The sequence below is a fragment of the Dreissena polymorpha genome, chromosome 11 (assembly GCF_020536995.1).
Source record: "Dreissena polymorpha isolate Duluth1 chromosome 11, UMN_Dpol_1.0, whole genome shotgun sequence".
In the NCBI taxonomy this organism is placed as follows: Eukaryota; Metazoa; Mollusca; class Bivalvia; order Myida; family Dreissenidae; genus Dreissena; species Dreissena polymorpha.
The window spans coordinates 67,418,922-67,445,126 of NC_068365.1; the positions used below are offsets into that span (position 1 = coordinate 67,418,922).

The following is a 26,205-nucleotide window of genomic DNA, read 5'->3' on the forward strand; positions in this document are numbered from 1 at the left end:
TTTGGTTCCCATTTCAACGGTTGTATTGGTGTATATGTTAATAGTTCACATCTTGCTTTGGTTCCCATTTCAACGGTTGTATTGGTGTTTATGTTAATAGTTCACATTTTGCTTTGGTTCCCATTTCAAAGGTTGTATTGGTGTTTATGTTAATAGTTCACATTTTGCTTTGGTTCCCATTTCAAAGGTTGTATTGGTGTTAATGTTAATAGTTCACATTTTGCTTTGATTCCCATTTCAACGGTTGTATTGGTGTTTATGTTAATAGTTCACATTTTGCTTTGGTTCCCATTTCAACGGTTGTATTGGTGTTTATGTTAATAGTTCACATTTTGCTTTGGTTCCCATTTCAACGGTTGTATTGGTGTTTATGTTAATAGTTCACATTTTGCTTTGATTCCCATTTCAACGGTTGTATTGTTGTTTATGTTAATAGTTCACATTTTGCTTTGATTCCCATTTCAACGGTTGTATTGGTGTTTATGTTAATAGTTCACATTTTGCTTTGATTCCCATTTCAACGGTTGTATTGGTGTTTATGTTAATAGTTCACATTTTGCTTTGGTTCCCATTTCAACGGTTGTATTGGTGTTTATGTTAATAGTTCACATTTTGCTTTGGTTCCCATTTCAACGGTTGTATTGGTGTTTATGTTAATAGTTCACATTTTGCTTTGATTCCCATTTCAACGTTGTATTGGTGTTTATGTTAATAGTTCACATTTTGCTTTGATTCCCATTTCAACGGTTGTATTGGTTTTTATGTTAATAGTTCACATTTTGCTTTGATTCCCATTTCAACGGTGGTATTGGTGTTTATGTTAATAGTTCACATTTTGCTTTGGTTCCCATTTCAACGGTTGTATTGGTTTTAATGTTTATAGTTCACATTTTGCTTTGGTTCCCATTTCAACGGTTGTATTGGTGTTTATGTTAATAGTTCACATTTTGCTTTGATTCCCATTTCAACGGTTGTATTGGTGTTTATGTTAATAGTTCACATTTTGCTTTGATTCCCATTTCAACGGTTGTATTGGTGTTTATGTTAATAGTTCACATTTTGCTTTGATTCCCATTTCAACGGTTGTATTGGTGTTTATGTTAATAGTTCACATTTTGCTTTGATTCCCATTTCAACGGTTGTATTGGTGTTTATGTTAATAGTTCACATTTTGCTTTGATTCCCATTTCAACGGTTGTATTGGTGTTTATGTTAATAGTTCGCATTTTGCTTTTGTTCCCATTTCAACGGTTGTATTGGTTTTTATGTTAATAGTTCACATTTTGCTTTGGTTCCCATTTCAACGGTTGTATTGGTGTTTATGTTAATAGTTCACATTTTGCTTTGATTCCCATTTCAACGGTTGTATTGGTGTTTATGTTAATAGTTCACATTTTGCTTTGATTCCCATTTCAACGGTTGTATTGGTGTTTATGTTAATAGTTCACATTTTGCTTTGATTCCCATTTCAACGTTTGTATTGGTGTTTATGTTAATAGTTCACATTTTGCTTTGATTCCCATTTCAACGGTTGTATTGGTGTTTATGTTAATAGTTCACATTTTGCTTTGATTCCCATTTCAACGGTTGTATTGGTGTTTATGTTAATAGTTCACATTTTGCTTTGGTTCCCATTTCAACGGTTGTATTGGTGTTTATGTTAAAAGTTCACATTTTGCTTTGGTTCCCATTTCAACGGTTGTATTGGTGTTTATGTTAATAGTTCACATTTTGCTTTGGTTCCCATTTCAACGGTTGTATTGGTGTTTATGTTAATAGTTCACATTTTGCTTTGGTTCCCATTTCAACGGTTGTATTGGTGTTTATGTTAATAGTTCACATTTTGCTTTGATTCCCATTTCAACGGTTGTATTGGTGTTTATGTTAATAGTTCACATTTTGCTTTGGTTCCCATTTCAACGGTTGTATTGGTGTTTATGTTAATAGTTCACATTTTGCTTTGGTTCCCTCACACACATAAGCAATATAAGTATTTTGTTAGTTAAATGTACATGTATGTATGGTTGATGTCGAAATAACTCAACTTTGACACATTTATTGCATCCTTACCACAATCTTAGAACAAATAAGACAAAGTTGTCTCCAACTTATTGTTCTTTGTGACTTATAAATAACATAATTATTATTTTATATAATTGTAATTAGTTTGAAAAAAGTCGGAATTCTTCTTATTGTTCTTTATTTGTTAATACTACAAACGTCAGTATTGAATAAATATAGTTATATTAAAAAGACAAAACTGTAATTAATATTAGAGCTGAAACATAAGTCAGTGTTCATATACAGAATGTACTGTTGTCAAATAAAATAATGTAAGTATTAAAACAATAATATTAAACAATACATTTCCTGAACCTCATAATATTTATATTTTACTAACATGCGCTGGCGATTGCAAAAGACGTTTAATCTTTTTATAATCTGGGAATACATACCTCCCCATGGAGAACATGGAACGTCCTTTTCCAAACTCAAAAGCTCTTTCTATGCAATACCATTTTCCGATGTGAGCGGTATTGTATCTCTGCTGAGCATCTGACACTGAGAAGAAAGATGATTTTCTAATGTATATCAATTATTATTTTATATCCAATAAATTCATCCAATCGACATTCTTCATTTGTAACTCGTGACCGTCTAATATATTCCGGTATTGGATCCAAAAGTCTGTATTTTTTCCACATTGGGCAGTTAAGTACAAGTGCACTTAGCAATCGTATTACATGTATATGCCACCCTACCGGGGGCATAAAAATATGAATTCCCAGCCATCAAGCGTACCTTGTAAATTGAGTCTCCTTAGAGTTTAAGATCGTTCTGTTTTACAAATCGAATTGCTGGCGGTAGAAAATACGAAGGCGTTCGGAACTCGCCGTCCAAATGTGCAAAATTTTAAAATCATTCGTTGTCGTATGTGTTGAACAACAATTTGTGTGAAAATTAAGATTAAAGCGCCAAATTGGCATTTCTCTTCGACTATCACCGGAGAAAAATGTCAATTGCACTAAGTTTTCTGCTAAAAAATGTATTGCAACAATTTCGAAATGGTATTACCGCATGTGAATACATTTTTTTCGGACGTAGATTTGCTCGAGGTATTCCGCTTGTTTCCGGGTTTTTGGAACACCGATCGGTTTGGCAGTTCGCACGCGCGGGACCCGATTTTTTTTTATTCAACACTGGATCAAACTTAAGGGACATTCTTTATCATCTTAGCTCACTGCCTGAGCTCGATATTATATATATTATAAAAAAGCCATATCAAACACAGAATTATCAAACAATTTGCCCCCGGTAGATCATGTTGTCATTTGATGGTATATAGGCCCAAATGGGACCCGTATGAGAACCGTATGGGACGTATTAGCACTTTAGATCAAGTTTGTCATACTTAAGTTAAAAAAATGTGTTTTGGATGAACTAAATATAAATCTTTAATTCCTGATAGCAAAGTAATATGGGACCTACATAAGACCCTACTGGTTGTTTCAATATGGGCAAGCCCATATAGGTCCCACATGACTCCCATATGAGCTGCATATTATTTGACTATGCATTGATTTTCTATTTTTGAGTAAAATATTAGCAGTGTAAATTATGTTTTAAGAAATGGGTTTTTAATATAATACCTGAAACTGTATTGCTTTTTCCTGATAGCACAGTAATAAGGGACCTATATGGGACCCTTCTGGGCATTCCCATATGGATTAGCCCATATAGGTCCTAATTGAGTCCCATATGGGCTTACCCATATGTGTTTGCCCAGAAACAGCCAATATGGGACCAATATGTGCATGCTTGCTGGGAAAGGATTTAAACACTATTTTTTATTTGTATTGTTTTTGTTTTTATGGGGAGATGGAAGCTGGATGCAATTGGAAAAGGGTCTGTTTTCCGCAGGCACACAAAGACTAGAAAATTCCCTGCGCTTACATGCGTTTCTTTTTTAATTTCCAGACAATAATCAACTCGTAAAAAAAATACTCCTGTTTATCGGCTCCCGATTATTATGATACATTGTCGACTCTCTTCTTCATGAAACATCATACATTTCTGAAGTCTAAAATATTGGTCTTAAAGGTACTGCTTTACTTATTTTATTCCATAAAGTAACATCACAAAATAAAGTTTTTGAAAAGCATACATAAGTCACCTTGCAATGTGCCACATTAAAAAATAATCCTCCGTTGCCCCCCGCCCCTAGTACAAAAAACATGCATACGACCCTGGATCATACAAAAGACAATAAACAATCATAGTAATGGAGTAACTATCATAACAACTAGTTAATTCCTCATAAAAAGGGTAGTACCTCTTGGGACCAAGAGATTTGCATATATTAGCAATCGCCGCGATATTACAAGTATCTACTAGTAACTTCGGCGTCTCCTTAGGCAGGTTGTTTCCATAACCATTGTTTGCAACACAGGGATCAAGGCCACTTGAACTGTCGCCGCCATCTGAGTCCAGCATTATGGCGATGGTCGTTACGCCAACGACAGAAAATGAATTCTGACAATAAACGTGATGCTCCTTTAAAGTGTTTAAAGAAGATTTGTAAGAATTTTATGAACAATGACAACACGTTTTGCATCTCAGTTTACAGACGCCAATTAAGTTCGTAATCTTTTTTGAAGACCTGTACGTAGTAAATAGGATGAGCAATTTTTACTTTTGACACAATGTTTTCTAAGTGACCTTCAACAAACTCGTAAAATTCATTGATAATTTGGTAATGGATTAACCCATTACAGGTAAGCAAATACCAAGCGCATGGATAAGTGTAGCCTGGCCTTGGCCCTGTGATTTATTTTTAATTATAACAAAGAAGGGTCACTCTTCTAAGTCCACTGAACCATCAGTATTATCTCCCTTACTGAATACAATCACAGGGCCTGGTGAACTCCAAAATGAAAATTCCTAGGAATTCCTGCAATACATTGTTGATGAACAGCTTGAAAATTGGTCCTTACTGACTAACGGGGGATAATGGTCACTTAATGATAACAAGGATGGGAAGTCTTAACAGCCTGACAATCTCTTACCAGATTAAAATGCAGTTGTTGTACGCACTGTAACATGACTAACACAACTTTACAGGCATGGTTCCTTGACACTTTCCCTATAATTCAATTTTCCAACAGACGACATGAAGTGTAAAGATTATGAAATCTCTTTGATAACTGCCTATTGAAACAATTCAAATAGAAAACATTGAAACAATAGGAGAAACGTGCAATCTTGAGCGAATTCTGCTTACGTTCCAATATTTTCAAATGTCTTTTTTCTACAAAGGCGTCAAAATATGTTTGTGTGACGGAAAGGATCATTTAACTGATTTGTAACGTTAAATATGTTTTATTAGACAACATATAGCAGCTAAGCTGGTCTTTGAAAGCCTTTTAAAAAAGAGAAATTCGGGCACTACTTTTCTTTGCCACAAGCTTTTCACATGTGCTGCAAGACACAAAAAGTTCGTCCTTACTTATAGCTAATTTGCAGGTGTTTGGAACACAACTAAAGTGTTAGGTGCGACTTAATTAAACTTAAGTTAGATCGTACAACTTTAATTAACCCCTTAACAAACGTGAGCGAGATTTTTACGTGCAGGCGACTCTAGAAATCATTGAGATTAAGTAGAAATTGGTCAAAATAAGACATTTCTCCTTTTATCACAATGATTTTTACTCTACCTTATCATTTTATTTGTATTTTATTACAATTTTAATAGTCGTCTGCAACCTCTTTCAATTTGAGACGGTCCAAAATATGTCGTTTGGTAAAGGGTAAATCGTATTCAATTCCGCTTCCTTGATACATTACCTGTACTCGCGCCAAATTAAGATTAGTTCATAATTCACCAAGGGATTCGAACCCACAACCTTCGTGTCTAGAAGCAAACGCTCTACCCCCGAACCACTGTCCTTTACTTTTAAGTGTATTGAGATAATCAAAAGATTACATTTGTATTTATAAAAATGTGTAACTTTTAAAATATAATTTGAGTAGAAGGTGACTTAAACAGCGTACACAATTTCATTTTTTCTTTCTCACAAGGTTTCTGCAGAATTCTTTTTTTTTTCAAATCAGATGCAACATTCGTTATTGGTTAAAGTCTATGTGTAAATTGTTGTGACATGATGGTAAAGTGTGTGCATTTATTGTATGGGCAACTATTTATTTACATAAATATATAATTTTACTAATCGACCATTGCTCACATGATCATTATTTATGAACATATTGTATTTTAACATTTTCTTAAAAAAATAAAATATGCTTGTCTTTTTAGAGTATAAGATTCACTCCCCTTACTTAACAGTGTGTCATTTATGACCCAAGGGGCATGATGAGAACAACCTTTTCGATAGGCCCTTTATGTAAGTCCACGAAGTTGGCTCATTATTCAACATTCGACATTCAAAATTTCATTCGCGTAAAGTGCCCTTTTCACAGATTTTGGCATGTATTGAAGTTTGTCATTAAATGCTTTATAATGATAAATGCAACAATTGAATCTATTAAGCTTCAGTAAAAAAAAATCAAGGATAAAATAACAGAAAAAACAACTAAGTAACCCGCCACTGGGCTCGAACCACTTTTCCCTGGAGTAAAAGTCCACCGCTTAGACCACTCCACCATCCCAACTCAATGCAATGCTGATCTTATTTAATACTTTATATATGAAATCCTCTTAGTATCACAAACTATAACGACGACAACACAACTCTCCAAATTATTCTATCGTTTCTCGTAGCAACGTTGTATAATAATGCAGGTTTTTAAATCGTCAACAGATGCATATAATGTATATTTTTGAGCGGTAAATGTTGGGTATTACTGTTTGCTCACAAATATCATAATTACAACGAAAATGTGCGAATCTGAAACATTTTTATTTTATTTTGTCAATTTACCAAAACATGAAAAGGCCCCTTTAGTCATTTTTTATGGAAACTAAGCTGTACCATAACTGTAATTGCTCCTCGAAAAAGTTGTTATTTTGTTATACTTCAGGTTTTTTTTATTATCCGTCAAGAAAGCACAAACTCCGAAACACACGAAAGCAGGCACTTAAGTAATGCGCTCTTCCACAAGATATATCATTCCTCGAACGACCAAATCATAATTTGATCCCCGCCGACTACACCCCGATCCAAAACGAGTCCGAAATATACATGAATACATGTTTTCTGTATTTACCACAAATGATCGAATAATTTCAAATGGTTGTAATCTAGGAGTCAGTATTTTACTTGGAGTAATTATATAAGTTATTACAGACCAGCACACCAAGATACGCATTAATTCTAAAGAGCAGAGTTCTTCGTGTATACTTTGAACACGCGAGTAACTAAATGCATTGAGTGGTAATATTGCAGCCGATAGTTTTTTTTTTAGTGGAAGCCGGTTTTGGGACGCTGTAACATTAAAATTTGCTCACAATTATTTACAAGGCATGTTTAGTAGGCGTAGCTTGCTTGAAACGACAACAGCGTAGTAACGGCAACCGAATTTCAAACTTAAATATAATAAAATATACCATTAAAACTGCTCGATCCATACTCCGGTTGCCAGATAAGCAACCTGCTGTGACTGAAATCAAGTCAAAAATGTATGATCTCGTTTGGATTATTGCCCACGTGCATGGTATTGCACGTGGAAAAATCTTACGTGTACATATGTACGCGCGTGCATGCCAGTACCAGCAATGTCAGACAAATGCCAATTATTAGCATAGGACAACGTGAAATAGTAATAATGCATTCTTTTTTAGCTTAGACCGCCCGATGTGTTTGCCAAAAGCGCAAAGAGTGTTATGTATTATTCTCCTGGAGTATACGAATTCTGTATGTACCCCAACTTTTAACTTTAAATCGAACAGTGTTTGATTCACCATGTAACGTACACAATTCACCGCTGATGTTATTAGTAATTGTAACAACTAGACGAACGAGGAATGCAGCATTTACGGCAAACATTTAATGTTTGTAGTTGTGTCTAACAGCTATGCCTAAAAATTCGTCCCAACTTGTGTTGGTCTAGTATGTAAATAAGAGATAAGTGCTGGGGCATACTCCAAAACCTAACACAGTGTAGCCTCAGGACCCCATAAACCTAACACAATGTAGCCTCAGGACCCCATACACTCCGAAACCTAACACAATGTAGCCTCAGGACCCCATTAACTTCGAAACCTAACACAATGTAGCCTCATGACCCCATAAACTTCGAAACCTAACACAATGTAGCCTCAGGACCCCATAAACTTCGAAACCTAACACAATGTAGCCTCATGACCCCATAAACCTAACACAATGTAGCCTCAGGACCCCATTAACTTCGAAACCTAACACGATGTAGCTTCAGTACCCCATACACTTCGAAACCTAACACGATGTAGCCTCAGGACCCCATAAACTCCGAAACCTAACACAATGTAGCCTCAGGACCCCATAAACCTAGCACAATGTAGCCTCATGACCCCATAAACCTAACACAATGTAGCCTCAGGACCCCATAAACTCCGAAACCTAACACAATGTAGCCTCAGGACCCCATTAACTTCGAAACCTAACACAATGTAGCCTCAGGACCCCATAAACTCCGAAATGCCAACTCACAGACAAACATTCTGAATGCAATAAGAAATAAGAAATTAATAAAGAATTGTTTACCGGACAATACATACATGTTTGGAAGCCATGACGATGTCATCACACGTACACATTTAATTTGAAAGCCATGCAAACGAACCCATTATATGATGATTCGTTAGATATAGTCTATACTGCATGGATTATACGGCACAATACACTAAAAAAGTCATAATCACCGTGCATTATAAAACAGATTTATTGACAAACGGATGTATTTCGCAGATCTTTCATTAAAATACGGTTACAGCGGAGACGATGTTTATTATCACTAAATGAGACGCGTTCTGAGAAAAAGTGGCTTAATGCTTTTCTGTTAAATGAAGTCTCTTCTTAGTATAAATACAATTTAGGCGGAAAGTGTCTACCCTGATGAGCCTGTGCGAACTGAACATGCTAATCTGGGATAGTACGTTTCGCTTATGCATTAAGCTCAGTTTTTGCAGAACTAGGCTCAAATGGTCAGTTGAGTTATTACTGGGGAAAGGTTCGTTGGCAAAAATGTGTTGTTAGTACATTTTATTTTAGTATATAATATTAGCTATTGTTTTATCACCATTGTTTAATCTTAGATATTCGCACTATTAAGGTCGTTTACTTTTTGGTAACAAAAATATTGGTCTAAAAAAAATTCACTTCTTCTTTATGATAAATATACGCCATTGTTTTGGCATCTTGTAAAGTAAAAAGACGACGGCTACCTTAAATGTGACACTTCAAGGTCAATGATAATGGACGAAACTTTCCGCTTAAACAGGACTTGCGACTAGAAGATATTTCCTTTTAACGAACAATGGAGTGGACAGTGTCATCCCTAGTTAGTCTGTACGGACTGGAAGGCTAATCTAGTTATACGATTTACGCACATGCATTTAGCCCGATTTTTTCAGATCGAGGCTCACACAAAGACGACGCGTTGCGTACAATATCGGTCTCCCTTCATCGCAAGTCTTGATCAAACGTCAAGGTCAAATTTAGGTCAGCATTTTCGGACTGAAAATTCAATATTTATCATGCAATTTTAAATAACTTATCGGTATCATAAATGCCCACCGAATTGATATGATTTTATCACCCCCTTAGGATTAGTCAAGGTCACACTAAAGGTGAAATATCAAACATGATCATGGCGCAGCTTGTCAATAATGGCATGCAGTGTTTACAATTGGCTTACAGTGCTGTAGCTAGGACATGCAAATGACAGGCGCATATTTGACAAAAGGCACGAAAGCGTACGCGGCCATATTTCATTTGTTTCATACATGTATTTCAATACAGCATGTGTACTTTTATGTTTACATGTATACCTGCATCACATTGTAAATTTATTTTAATGTGAAGCATTGTTTGTATAATTAATAAAACTAATTTCATGTTAAATTTGATTAAGTTATTTAAACAATAAATATCATTTGCTTTAAAAACAATGTGATCAGATCATGAAAAAAAACATGGCGGGGGTCCAAGGGTGAAGGCACGTCCATTTTTGCCTAGTGAGTGTAATCTCATTTTAAACTTCATTAACTCGTGGTGTCCTTTGTTCTGGCAATTGGCGTGACTCACGCCATACGCACGGTTTATTTTTACCATATTTAGTATAATCTGAGAATAGCACTTTACTGCAAAACCAATAGTAATCACAATCGTGTTGTCCAAAAATACTTTTTGTGATAAGATATCGTGAGTTTAAGTTCAGTTCAAGCACTCGACCAACTTTAAGAATGTAAAAAAGCAAATAAGCCGCGATATGGGAAAATGGGATTTTCGGAAATCGTTGCCTCAGAATAGCATGTAAAGTCCACGCAATCTTAAAGGAGCATTATCACAGATTTCGGCATGTTTTGAAGTTTGTCAGTAAATGCTTTATATTGATAAACGTTAACATTGGATATAAAAGGCTCCAGTATAAAATCAAGAATAACATTAAAAAAAAGGAAATTGACAGCGTGACTCGAACCACTGACCCCTTGAGTCCTGGAGTAAAAAGTCTCCCACTTAGACCACTCGGCCATACTTTTGGATGCAATAAACGGTGTATTTTATACTTCATATAATCAATCCTCGTAGTTTCACATAATATGACGACAAAAAAAGAACTTTCCAAATTATGAATTCGTTTCGCATTGCAACGCGTTATTATGTTCGGGTTTTTAAATCGTCAAAAGATGCATGTAATTGCTATTTTAGAGCATGGTAAATGTTCAGTATTACTGTTTCACCTCAAATATCATAACAAAAACGAAAATTTTCGCATCGGAAACAACTTTTTTCAATTTTTGTCAATTTGCCAAAACGTGAAAATGCCCCTTTAATGATTATATGGTAGAGCACCAATCGACATTCAAAAATGATTCAGAGATTTAAATAATTTTAGGGCAGGGTGATCACAAACGCTAACTAGCACCTCAGGTATATGAGCAAACAAAATAAGTCAACTGAGAAACATATGAAATGAGCATGACATTGTGTGAAGAGGTAAGTCGTGAAGTCACTAGTTTTATCATGGGATAATTTGAACAAATATTACTGAACTTAGGTTTATTATTAGCTCGATGTTAATAATCAGATCCAGATCGCTTGATTGCCTATTTGTTACCTCGGCTGGATAATTTTTACAACCCTAGTGAAGAGATACATTACAAACAGGACGCTTAATATTGTCTGTAAGCAGACGACTTTAAATCAATTTAGCGACTAGCAGATAACAATTTAGATCTGCTTCATACATCAGTTGACCTTGACAATCTAGTGATAAAAGGTGAATTTGATTCTTACAAACATGCTTTCCTTTTGTCTCTAGGTTTTAAAATTCGTCTGCAGGGAACACAAGATGTCTGAAACTTTAACGCATTGAAGTCTGAACATATGTTCAAAGTTATCACAAGCTAACTTTTTAGCAATGTTTATTACATAACTATTAATTCGGGTTTGAAAGGGTGATGCATACATACATAATTTGCCATTTTGGCATAATTTTACTAGATAACTTCTTATAAAATTCTTCATGATTCAATTTCGTATGAAACATGACTGACTTTTTCCGAAGCAAGCAATGCATACTGTATAATGTTTGTGAAAAAATAAGACGTTATTACAGGTTACTTAACCGTTTGTCATACTGTTATCTGATCGAAATGAAACTGTAAATATCTGTTTTGTATTTGAAAAATATATATGTGCAGATGATTTGTTTTTAATCAGTCACAAATGATTGGGAATGAATGAATTAAATACTTAATATTACCAATGCTAAATGTTTTATATTCATTTAAAGAGAAAAGAGGCGTTTAATAAATATTCATCCGTTTGCCAGTTTGTGGCATTTTTCATGGTTCAAAGCAAAATTTGCGTTGCGTATTATCGTCTGCAGGTGCCTTACTTTTGTATTTTTCACGAACACTTTGAATGGATATTAATATTTACTAAACAACGGTAAGTGGTTAATCGATGCTAAATAGTTCTACACTCTGTGGGAGAAACTGCCACATATTATCCATTCAATAGGACTGCAACACATGTCAGATCAGCTATAGATAATGAGTATATTTGTATAAGAGATTGGCGGCCAGGTCAGCAAGGCCCCTCGCTAGTCAACTAAAAGTACATCCCTGATTGACAAATGCTCAAGTTATCGGTCTAACTGATCGGACATACAGAGATCAAGTTATCGGTCAAACTGATCGCCCATACAGAGATCAAGTTATCGGTCTAACTGATCGGACATACAGAGAAAAAGAGACAAAATAATACAGTCATTATTAAGTGGACATTATTATTACTGAACTGACTCATTTGAATAGACTTGATGAGACGATTCTAATTAGCACCAACAACATAGGATTGAATAAACAATAAAGGAGTTTTTCACGTGTAAATACACTTTTACGCCTCCGTACCATAACCCCTGTGAAATAAATGAGTGATTTTATTTTTTACTAGTTGGACTGATGCCAGTCTAGGACTTTTGCACAAATCGCCATGCTATTACTGAATAACTATTGAAAACGGCGTAAACATACCTAAACCATGGTGGCTTGTCTTGTCATAATATTGTGTCTTATCACCTGGTGACTACAGCACTAAACTCACTTACTGTCAAAGTTAAAAGCACTAAGCCTAGTGTTGCTCTGGTCGAGACCCTTGTATTGATAGATAATCAGCAATAATTGCTTCAAAACTTCTTTGAACTATTCTCGTATGTTTAAGATAGTGTTAGGCTTGTTTGTGTAAAATAAATGGAATCCACTCCCTTATGCATTGACGTACGGTATTTCATTCCTTGGTTTATATGTATTCTACGTATTTAAAGATAAGATAATTTCAAATGCCTCATTTAAACCCACAGGTGACCTGGTTGGATGGCAATAAATAAAATCCACTTCCTCATATATTGCCGACGGGGTATTTCATTCTTTGGTTTCTATGTAGTGAAGGCCGCATACAGCAAGCATTTCTCAGCACAGGAACAATTCACCAATAAGGTTATAACATAAAACCTTTAGTAAATTAATGCAAAAAGTGTTAGAAAGAATTCTATTCTTAAAACATGATATACTGATTAAATTTGACTGCAATTTAAAAAAAAAACCACGAATCAATTGATTCATGTTTTAATCAATTTTTAAACATAAAAACAACAACAGAATTTCACATATGAAAATAAATAAAATGCATCAAAGTCATTTTTATTTTTCTAAAACTTCATGCACCTAGATTTTTAAAAGAATTACCTTAATTCTTAATGAGTTATAACTTAAAACAAATATCAAAAGAAAACAATAGGTCACCGAGGTCGTGTGTTCACAAAAGCAATTTAAATGCATGTATTAAAATACAATTTAAAAACACCATGTAAATGGTAAAGGTCAAAACACATAATAGTACATGTATTGCTGAATGCCAATGAAAAAGTAGATCTAAATGTAAATGAAAACACATGTTATTTGTGAGAAGATCAGTAAAAATAGGTAAATACACCATCCAACTTAAAAAACTGGTATACAAAACATGTATAGGGTCATATCGACGGCATAAGTTATAATTCTTGATATGACTTTGTCAATGTTTTATGTATGCCAATGCAATAGTGGTTTTAGTTTAAGTGAAACACACATTATGTGCATCTAGTTCAAACAAATATTAGTATACTGAACCAAACAAAAAATGGTAATTGAAATTGAGTTCATTTAAAGGGATATACCACATGTTTTTGAAATTTTGAAATGACTTTACCATTGTATTGTTGTATGGACATGTGTATTTGAATATAATGAAAATGCAAATATTAAGAAATGACACTTCGTAACAAAGACAGTATATCAGGTATTCTCTTGTAAGTTTACAGACTGTACTCATGTAAGTTAGTTTGTTGGTTTGTTTTAATAAATCAGGTTTCACATATATAGCGGCAACAGTTCTGAATGTTATGCTCCACTGATCCCAATCGGAACTATTTTTTTAACCAGGAACTGTTTGTTAATTATAAATTCATTTTATAACCACTTGTAACCGTTGAAAAGCTGTCGGGCCAAAAGTTATAACGACAGGTCCGGCCCATCCCCCCAAATCTTGTTGAAATGGGACATTGCGTTGGTAGTTTTACTGTAATGCAAATAAACAAAGGTTTCTATGCAAGGTTAGGGTCAACTGTGAATACATCGAAATAGTCAGGCGAAACAGGAAACGCCAGATAATTTCAAAACGAAGCGGATAATTGAACATGTATACTTGTACTGCTATCAAAACACGCTAAACTGTATGATGAGTTATAAAGATTTGCTGACCAAAATTCCAATTTCTTTAACTTATATTTAAAAAGAACAATTCATTATACGATAATTGAGAAATTGCCATATTTGAATACATTTCTGCAAGTATTTTTACGAATTGCGGATTTCGTCATTGTACCTTCTCCATAGAAATTCGAAAAGGTCATATGATTAATTTAAATGAACCTGTGATTATAATACAGCAGTTAATTGTGAATCAATTTAAATCAAGATGCTTTTAAGAATTGCTAGTTTTACGAATCATTCGACTTTACAAACTTTTATTTGAACAAAAGGCAAAAAGTATTCATTTTGCGAAATATCTTACATGTCTTACTAAATTTTAATGGCCTATGCTACAAGACGCAATATGTGTCTGCAGGGACTACAGTAATGATGTATGATTTATCTTAATACATCCATTACAGTTCGAGTCGGTCATTACCCCGGGTAACGAGATGACCGTTCATCACATCCAGGTAAACCATTACAAGAACGTAAACCGAACGCAGAGTGAGAACGCACAAGGAGAGTGCCTCGGCGGCAGACCCCCGGCCTTACCGAGTAACTGCAGAAACACGTTCATCGCATGGGCTATTGGTGGAGAGGTAGTATCGGATTTATTTAACCCCGAGGGCCGACCTGATATGATACATTTACAATAATACTTCGACAATAAAATATTTTCGTTTCTAATGACAATTACTATTAGAAATGACTTCTAAAAGACTAAACACAAAATTGCGGGCGACCCACTACGGCATGACTTTTTACCAAAGTATTAAGTTGGTTCAATTGTTTAAAATCGGGTTAACGCAATATTTTCAACATTATTTCAGTAGAATAATTGAAAGCTGTTCACACATTAATGCTCCCTGACTAACCTATGTCACCGGTTTATAAAGGGTGTATGATCGGTCAATTATCACACAGGTTACGAGTTTTTAGATCGAGACCGACACTTTGTAATTTATAACTCTGGTATAACTTTTAAGTCAATATTAAACTATATAAATAATGTATATCTGTTCCAGGCATTTTATTTCCAAGAAGATGTCAGATTCCCTGTCCTAGAAGATCCGAATTTGAACGAGTATTATCTGACTCATTATGACAATCCGATCTAGAAGACCGGCGTTCCGATCACACTGACCAAGCAGTTCAGGAGGAACGAGGCCTCTGTGTTGGAAAAGAGGGGTCACCATTAACCCACATCATGTCATTCCGCCAGGCCTTCCCGCCTTTATTTCATCCAGTTACTGCACGGATCGCTGTGTCAGTGAATTTAGTCGGTGTTTGTCTGACTGATGCCAGGTAGTAGATGCCTAATGGTTCCGCAATAATTCGGTTATACTGACGTTTTTTCATGTTAACAAAGCCTTCCAAATGAATTTATTTGGAAGACTGTGTTAACATGTTTAACGGCACTATATCCAAAATGTTGCGGACCGTTTAATCATCTACTACCCTAAAACTTTTATTTCATAAATACTTGCAGCAAGTGTTAATTCTGGAGAGCACTTGAATGGATTTTTCTTCTACTTTTTCTTCGTTCGCCACAATTAGTTCAGTTATATCACAGCGGTCAGTTCACCTGTCCATGCTTCTGGCATTTAATCAGTAGAACTCGACACTTTTCCTTCTAGGATACTGACGGCTTTCCCATGTGAACACTCTTGAGGTGACAGACAATTCCATTTCGTCACATTTATTTCATTAAACGTCGAAAAACAAAAATTGACCGAGCCGGGAATCGCTCTCACGACACATGTTATCAAAGTCAGACTCGGTACCGACTGAGGTTCGGCCTCTAGGAATGAAGTGCATCATCACATTTCAGAGGAATTGTGCTACGTATTTCTGGGACTCGATTACTTAATTAATGAGAAATGTATTATCACCTGAATAAATTCTGTCTTGTGACACTTTTAAATGAAACATATATTTTAATTTAAAATGGGTTATAACGGATAACGTTATTCACAAAGAAGCATGGTTAAGATGTACATTAAAACCAAATCGGTGCACACAATTTATCCCCATTAGACATACTCTCAGGATGTGGCAAGAGAAATTGATATTCAACGTGACTTATGCTAGTTCACAAACTCGAAATACATATCATAAGATTAGAGACTTTACATTAATCAATCTGTTCATTGCTCTTATTACTTTGCGGCAGACACTTTAAAAGCATCCTGACAAATGAAAAATTTCATAAGGAATAACTGTTCTGTGATAAAATTACTTTTTATCACATTGAGACATAAAGATTATTATGTCATGATGATCCAAATTATCGAATTGCTTAAACGCGTCAAATTACATCTGAAGCAGCGTATTCAGAAAGAGCGTGCTTTTGGGAAAGGGTTGGTATTTGGTATATAGTATTATATGCTTCCGTTTGCAGGGACAAAAGAAATAACTTTTCTGTGAGAAAATATTTACTTTTGTCTAAATGTTTCAGACATCGAATGTCTACTGAAAAGACACCACGAGAGAAAGGGTTGATACTTTCAAGATATATTTTTATAACGTTATAATAGCAGTCATAACATTCAACTATAAAATGAACGTATTTTATTGGTTTAAACATATACCTTGATCAGAAACGTAGTTCGTGCGTTCACAATGAAACAATTTCCTTTGTTTTTAATTCTTATAATCTTTTTTCTTTCTTCTAATTTTGAAGCAGTAAGTGATTTATGTATGTTTTGTTACATTTATTGGAACAGTCAATACTAATCCTGATCAACATTTTATAATAATGCCCTTCGGGCATTGTTGGCAATGTGATCGGGCAATTTTCTTTTTGTTTCAATAAATGGAACAAAATATCCATAAACCCCTTTAATGATGCATTTCCAGGCACTAAAACACAGCAATGTTCAGGAGGTCAAGGCTTTAAGTCATATGCATCATCTCCCCTCTTCTTGGTCGTGCAATGAAAACACGTCACTTCCGTAACGAAACCGAACTGAAGCCATTGGCTTACGAACCGGCCTGCGATTTCAACTTCCAAGAATTCAGATCATTCCCTGAGGAGATCCCGATCCGACCCGTAAGTATTTCGCAGGATTCCTTTAAAAGAGGACCATACTTCAGCTTGTCACAATTTTTTAAGTGACGTCCTTTTTTAAACGAAACCGAATAAATTCTGTAAGCCGTCTTAGTTACTTAAAAATGTTAAGCCTTTTTCGCTATATAGACGCGAAGAGAAAAATGCCATACAACAATTGCAAGAAAAGACAAACCGAGTCAATACATATATAGCCAATTGTGTTAACCCCGTATAGGTGTTACATATTATAATATATTGGTCTCGATAGGAACGTACGCAATTCAAGCTTGTGCATAGCTGGAGTTATTTACTAAGCCAACATATTGTTGATCCGTTTAGAAAACACACACGCATATACATGTATATGTCATGCTATGACCAATCGGAACCAACATTTTAACGAAAATCAAAATTATGAATAATTAAAAGTATTTGTATTTTTAAGGTCAATGTAATTGTCTTTGCATGTATTGTGGTTGCTTGTATTTCCTTATAATACATATATAGGTGTATAAATATGTATTCACTGTTTGCAAAATAGAAATTGTCATTGCCATATCTTTTAATCATTGTGAAATGCCAATGGCATTTTTATTTGCCGAATGCCAAATAAAATTGAATTCAATTGTATTTTTCATGCATGGAAGCCCATTTGTCTATTTAAAAAATACACAAAGCATTATTCAAATCAAACTAGAAGTGGCAATTGATCAATGTGTATTGATCCTTCATATCATTTTCACGTATAAGACACTCGTTGTATATTCTCATTAATTTCAGAATTGTGATTTATTTCATAATTAAGATATTTCCAGAAGGATATTTCCACCATCATCATATAAATAAGTATTTTAAGATCATTCGTTAACACATGTCTTTAGTTTAGGGTGATTCATTTACTGTCGAATGCACATTTGATTACACAAAACGTCCGGGACCGACCTTCGTAAGCAGAACTAAAATTATGTTTCCATTAACCCATTTATGCCTAACGTTTACACAAAGGACTTGGCAAACAGTGTAGAACCAGATGATACGCCGCATCATGTGGCGTCTCATCAAGGTCTGCACGGTTTGCTAATTAAGGAATTTCTGTAAAAATAATATAAATATGTAAAACAATATACTAGAAACCCCTTTATTAGGACATTGACTCATCTAACTGTGAAGGTCAGAGGAGTACACTAGGCATAAATGGGTTTAAGTACTATTTCGTTAGCCTCGATCGAAGTTGACATAACTCCAGCTTTTCACAACCTGGAGTACATACTTTATGAACTGCACCGACGAATTCCTTCCATTTGCAATATTAATAAATTATAAAAGTAATAATTAATGTAATGTCTTTCTAAAGTCATCTCTCCATCATATTTACGGATAAATACAAATACTCGAAAAACAACAGTATTGCATGGACTTATGACTTGACTATGAGCCTTCATTCTAAATGTCAAAATAAACCGATGCTATAGTATATTATTGTTTAATTGTTAGTGTGCTAAATTCTTTTAGTTGCTCATTTGTTTAAAGAATGCATATAAATATTATATCGTGAAGTTGTTTACATACATGGAGACAAAAAGGTAACTACACAATGACTTGCGACCTGGACTCGATGTTGTAAATTTTTAGTGTGCTCAATTAAATTAAGAATTGAATTGAATATAAATATGTTTATTGATTTTGCAAAAGCAAAAATTAGTGCTTTCTTCATGTTCAGCTCAGCACTGATTGTTCGTCATCCTGCTTCGAAGTGTTGAAATGCCAACAATTGTTCGGATGAGTTCATTCATAATCAGGAAACATGATATATTTCGATGAGTCAAGTATAAAACAAAGCTATATAAACCTCAGGGTCTGGTCTCACATGTGATACTGCAGCGCCTTTACCTGTATAATCATATCTTAACATATCTCTAGCAAAGACTTAAACACGTTATGACAAATGGAATGTTATTTTCTTAAATAACACGTGTCTCAATAGTCTCAAATTATCACATGGAGTTAAGTATTTAGAGCGCGAGGACTGAGGACCCTCGTGGTCTCTGTATCATGACATCAGTCAAATGAACTAAAGACCTATTTACTCATCGTGCTCCATCGAAAGAATAAATGGAAATACCCAGGTCCCGAGTTTATAATACCTTTTCATACTCAACTCGACCAAGCATGGCATAAATACTGCCCACAAATGCTAAAATACCGAAAATTGTTCAAATTTTATAATTGATAAACAAGATAATAAGATGAACATGCTGATATAAATGAGTTTTACCTATTGCAATATGTATAAGGTCTTCATATGTCTTGCTCAATTCAATTGCAAAATTAACATGTTTTTTTTTAACTTTAGGCCTAGGTTTTAATGTATCAAACCATTTGCCTGAGGCAAAGACCGACTATTTATTACCCGCATCCCAAAACTGAAATGGCCTGGTGCAATGAAGAACTATTTATTTGTTGAATTCACAAAGAAAAACTGAAGATCAACAGCCCCGAGGCTAAATAATAGTTTCCATGCACTTCCCAAAGAAAAATGAAATGTACACAGCTTGCAAATTCTAAGATGCTAACACTTGTTAGCATTTTATATTGTTTTCGCAAGATAGATGTCATTATGACAACCACTGGCGATTCGATCATAAAGACATTGTTTATTTTGGCTATTTGAATTTAAATGAACACTTTATATATCATGCTCAATTCAATTGATCTAAAACAATATTTATTTCCTCGTGTCCAGGATGGCTTAAGCCAATCTATATCAGGGTGGTTTTTTTACCCTGGACGAAATGTGTGTGGCCTATATATACTTCTACCCTGCACCGAATGTGACAAGGTGTGAAAGCGAATCGAAATATCCAGTTTATAACCTCGATCCGAGACATGTAACTAGACTAACTTCATTAGGGGAAAACAGCAAATATGTCTATTGAGTCACATGCATATGCAATATAGGTAAGATAGCGGTCAATGACCACGTGCCTTACATAGAACATACATATTAAACATAACACAATTGAAAAGTAGTATGTATGTCAATCATCAAGTGTACCTCAAATGCAATATATGTAAATATAAAACGCTTTAAACATCGACTTTATTGATTTAAAGTTATATTATGGGCATGTTTCACTATTGAATTGAGCCGAAAAGAAATAACAGGTCATAAGAGTTAGTAAAAATGTGGTTACTGGCCAATTATCTGCAACTCATATTGCTACTAGTAGTTTATTAAAATATATTTTATATTCAAAATCTTACGTGACCCACCCAGTCCTGTAAGGCGAAATGATCCGTAAAAGTAAAACGTGTTTTTTGTCGAATGTACAAAACGCACTGAAACTAAATGTACGTACACATCGTACATGCATGATCAGCTGTCAAACAAAAGTACGGTTTTTATTAAAATGCATTCTTTTTCTCCTTCTTGGATATTGTTTTAGTTTGTTGATGCTGCATGAACAAATATAAGTGTATATGCAATGAAAACACCAAAAATAAAAAACGGTTTCGATAGACACCTATAAACTGTTAGATGCCCATAATATCACTTTAATTGATGTGTTTTAGACAATTTACACTTTATATATTTTCAAATTGTGTATGCATTTATTGTTTTAGGCTTTTGCGGTTTCAAACTAACTGTATACATTATATTTAATATGTCTCACCAATAAGATAGCGAGCCTTAATAGCTCAGTAGGAATTGGATGAAACGTTGATCAAACTGAAAGTTGTTTTTTCTTTTCTTACAGATGATTGAAAACGTTCGCTCTGCCAACTGGACGGACCCGGCTGTGGTCAAAGATTTTATGGACAACTTTAGCATGGCGAAACATTATCATCGATGTAACGGGCAAAATTTCGATGTAAGCATTATTACATAACTCCGTATTATATTTTAGGACTGGTCAAAATAGAAAACACTAGCAAATAAATATTTAACACGAAAATGAATACTTTTTTGTAATTATGAGCCGATTACAGCAAAAGGAGAAATTGCTAATGAGCATTTTCTCCTATCGTCATACTGTTTTCTACGTATGCGAGTATATAAAATATGGGGTAAATGTTAAGAGACTTTTCTAAAGATGAATATTAAATCAAATTCAATTGGTTTGTCTAATATGCATTAACATGGCAGGTTGTTTGGAAAATTACGAAAACAAAATCACTACTGATTCGAAGTCATATTGATGAGTGTCATGTAAAAATCATTCAACCTAAGGAATTCCGTCTCAAGCTTCAAACGGTTTATTATTCTGTACATGTCGTTTAATGCCGTGTGCTCTTCCTTTCACACATACAACCACATCATATATAGTGCCGAACTATATTAAAGCCTACTCAGCTACAATTACATCAAACAGTTTGAAACAACATTTAAATGAATTTTAACATGTAATGAGTTTGAGTAGGTAAATATATCCCAAGTATGTGTCGATTAATATCGCCCGCTAAATGTATTCAAAAGAAGGCGATTATATATGCCTGTAACTGCAATAATAAGTGCGCCAACTGTAGCTTAAACACAGAAACATATATTGAACTGACCAAATGGGCTCAGACTTTTCTTTTGTAAGATAATATTATATATCCTCCCATAATGAATTCCCAATTCATGTAAAGATAACAAAGTCTAGGCCTTGACTAAACACGATGGCGATGTTATTTCTAATACTTTCCAGGTGTATGCTGGTACGTATCGCGAAACCACTTCCACACCTGCCCTATGTAACTCAAGCTCCGCATTGTACACATAACTAAAATGGTCGCCATTTGGATTGGTACCCTGAAATTGTATCTACATTGGAACCAGTAGAACATAGAAATGATCGGACCAAAAAACCGGACAATGTCTTATAGACAACTGTCGAAATAAAAGTCTTGTTCGACGTTTACCTTTTTTGTTGGTTTCGTTCCCAAAAGCCATAACTTGCGCAGTACAATCTTCAGTAAAATATTTTAGGCTCGAGGCTGACATTGTTTTACTGGATTGGTCTCATTTTCAAACTCGCATGGCAAACGGACGAGATCGTGAGACAACTAAAATTGTTCGAGACAAAGTCGCAGGAACAAATAACAAAGCTACAAACAATTGTGCGAAACTTAATACAATGTTGAAGGACAAATACTTCTGTACCCTTGGCAAAATGGAATAAATGACATTAAACTACTTTATAATGTTAAGGTTTACACAAATAGCCTAATCGTGAGTAAAATAGGAAAATACGTCTTCTATTGTGGTCAAAATAGAATCTTTTCTACGCAATTCATACATGTTGAGAGTATTTGTTCCTTTTCAACGATATATATTCTCTATAACTCATTGACAGAGCTTCTTACATGTTTTAGGTAACATTTTCTTTGTGATTAATGGGTCAGTGAAATTTATTTACAATATAAACAATAGAACAAACAGGTAGAACAAATATTCATGTCCTCGAAGCAAAAGCAAAAGAAAAGAAAAAGAAGGGCTCCCAAAATGATGCCCGAAATGTCTTAAAATCGTTTAACGCAAACATCTACAAAAATATATTATTTGTGTTATTTCAGAAGCCTTTATGTAAATTTCATAACAGTATCCGTTATCTCCCTTGTCTTTTTGCGCCACGGTCTTAAAAAATACTTATATCAATTCTTTGGGATATCTTATATTGAATAAAGCTGCATATCAATACAATATATTCTAAATTTATAAACTAAATTTAATTAAATTTTAAATAAAATAAAGGGTAAGTCAATATATGCTTGTGGATATGAAGTTTTATGTTAAAATATTTATAAATAATAAAATAATATATACATTGTGTATGGTGTGCACACTATTATTAGCACATCTCACTGACGTCATTTAATACAAAATGCGGTTGCTCGATATAATTGAATTTTAATCTTTGCTGTAACACATTCTAACTTTATTTGTCTTTTCATGTTAGTATTCCAATGCAATTGCTACGTTGTATTTATATTTCTGTCCTCAAGAACAAATATGTCCGCTTTTCCGTACAAAACTCTTATCTCGATCAGTACACTGTCGCTGCAAATATCACACGAACATCGTATGATAAACCTTGTCATAAGTATGCAAAACTTCGACTCATTATCGGCAACTCGTCTTATCAAAAAGCGGTCACATGATTACAATGGAATGGTCTGAATATAATGATACCAGCAGATAATCACTGTTATCATCACGTTTCGGTAATCATCTGAACACATCGAGGACGAATGGTGGTTGATACGTTTTTAAGTTTTATTTCATCATGCCTCACAAAGTGTAATATTTTTGGTATATATATTTAATTGTGTACGTTTTCGTGGTTATTAAATAAGAATTACAAAAAAATAAAATCGCTATCTCATACATTGTTATTTAGTTTGAATTGCGATGCTATAAGGTACATAATAATTTACACTTAAAGATGTATACATACATCTATGCCAAGTGCGGGGTTAAGAGCTCATTCGAACCGGTTTACAAATACACCTCTCATAATGGACCGTTTAACATATGTTAGTCCAATTATTATTGCTTGTGTGATTATTGAGTTTGTCATAGTCTTCTCCTGTAGTATTACATTTATTATGTGCCACACTGTTTTGGGACTAGGTAAATTCCCATAAATAAATGGCTACATGCTGTAATGTCGTTTCACTCCTAGGTCCATATTCATTATCCAATTGTTAGACTTACGTCTAAGAATAACACACATTCTTAAAACTGTTACATTATTCATTAGATAGAACAGTGTGCGTATGACATAAGCCTTTTTCATAAATCTATTTACACTTTGGGGTAAGATGTCTTGAATCTCAGTCTATTCTTTATACTTAAGTATTAACACGAGTAGGTAATTACGGACACTGATGCTGCAGCTAAAACTTCAATTCATACATAGATAACAAAGCAGATATTTCAGTGTCGGTGAGGTAATTTCAATTTTAATTTATCTGTAAAGCCGAATGAGTAGTTTGTTCTGACATTCAGTTAATTGTATGCCTTTGCTAGCACGTGTTTCACTATGATATAGCATATACATTTACTATATTGTATATACATTTTTTGGTTGAAACCTTTCTAAAAACGTTCATTTATGCCCATGTTAGCAGTGCATTCATTTGAACGTATGTTTTACCGTTGGTCTACGCAGGGCACTTTATAACAAGTACAATTTGTTGGTATACAACCTTTGATATAGTTAATCAGATGTTGCCCTACCAATCGAGGAATTAAATAACAAATTCAAAACAGATAAATGCCCTTTATCGAACAGACCATTTGTGTAAAATGTATTTATAAAGGGGCAGATATCGGCCAGGGTATAAATGAAGTAAACGTATCACAAGGACGGTGCATGATGCTATCAGTTAGCTTTCACATATATGCGTAGCTAGCTACGTTGTCCTAAATATATAAACAATGTGTGATTGCAATTATGTTAAGTTAGATTTAAATTAAATATCGATTTATCTAACATGTGAACAATTAATAATATAACGTAGCGCGCATGTACTCTTTAGACAAGAAATCGCAATTCTATTTTCATTGACAAATTTCGTTAGTTTAAATACGTCTGCCACCAAAAACTGGAACAATTGGTTTATGATGTAAACACTTCAAGAAATGACGGAAATATAAATGTGTGTTGATGAATATGCAAATATTTTAATTGCATGCTGAGCAATATTAAGAAACAATATGTATGGTTTATGGCGTGCTAGCTATTTGTAAACCAGTGAAGCTGACGTCATTTTAAACAGTAAACGCTTTGTCAAAAGTATAGAATGTTTATCTTATTTTATTTCAAAATTGTATGTGTCTTTTTAAGTTAGTGTACCAATATGAAAGTATGATGAAAACAATTGCTACGCTTATGTTATATTGCAGTCATCTTATATTTAAGATAAATAAGTTCTCTTTCCCGCACATGAATCTTATCTCGACCAATAAAATGCTTTTGCAAATATCACCCGGGAATAAATTATGATAAACCATGACGTTCTTTGTTCAAATCTTCAACCCTTTATCAGCCGTTCGTCTCATCAAATCGCGGTAGACAATCAGTAGCATGTGTCACGGAGTAAATCATTGTTAGCATGCAGCACTTAAAGCAGGACATGTGTAGAATCGACATGTAGCACTATAAGCAAGACATTTGTAGTGTCGATTAATGGATTAAGGTAAGATGATTGTTGCATTATAAGATGCGAGTGATTGGCTTTAATGAGCTTCAAAAAACGTTTAAACAAAATAAAAAAAGTTATTCATATGCATGGCAGAATTTGTTAAGTCATCATAATGTTTAATGACATTTGTGGAGGCTCAATCAGTACAGTAAATGTATTGGTAAGTTAAAATACAAACTGAACTTTGGAAGAACCTCTTTAAAGTTAATAAAGAAAAATAGTACACACTTATTAGCAATGCAAATTATTTCATTTAATATTGGCAGGTTCTCAAAGTCCGAACGTCATGAATTAAATAAAAAATGGCGGCATTTTAGGTGTTAAACATGTACAAGTCTTCAAACTAATTATTTAATCATGTATTTACTTTGTAGGGTTTGTTTTTTATGTTTGTGTTTCGTCAAATTCGTTTGTTGGTGATACATTGTTTGACAATTTTTGCTATATATTAATGCCTATGTGTTATCAAACGGTTTCATTACTGCTAGTTCTTGAGTGTTTTTAT

General features: G+C 34.2%; 1 protein-coding gene across 15 annotated transcripts in view; it reads left to right on the forward strand.

Moving 5' to 3' along the window:
* The window catches only part of LOC127850612 (uncharacterized), a 1,644,088-nt gene that overhangs the window by 1,333,545 nt on the left and 284,338 nt on the right, over positions 1 to 26,205 (forward strand). For 3 of the 15 annotated variants that reach the window (XM_052383761.1, XM_052383772.1, XM_052383764.1), the window contains exon 1: positions 25,467 to 25,694. The exons of the other annotated variants lie outside the window; for them this stretch is intronic. The gene's annotated coding sequence lies outside the window, so the exon portion shown is untranslated. Of the gene's footprint in view, positions 1 to 25,466; positions 25,695 to 26,205 lie in introns of those variants that run through there. 15 annotated transcript variants of the gene reach the window in all.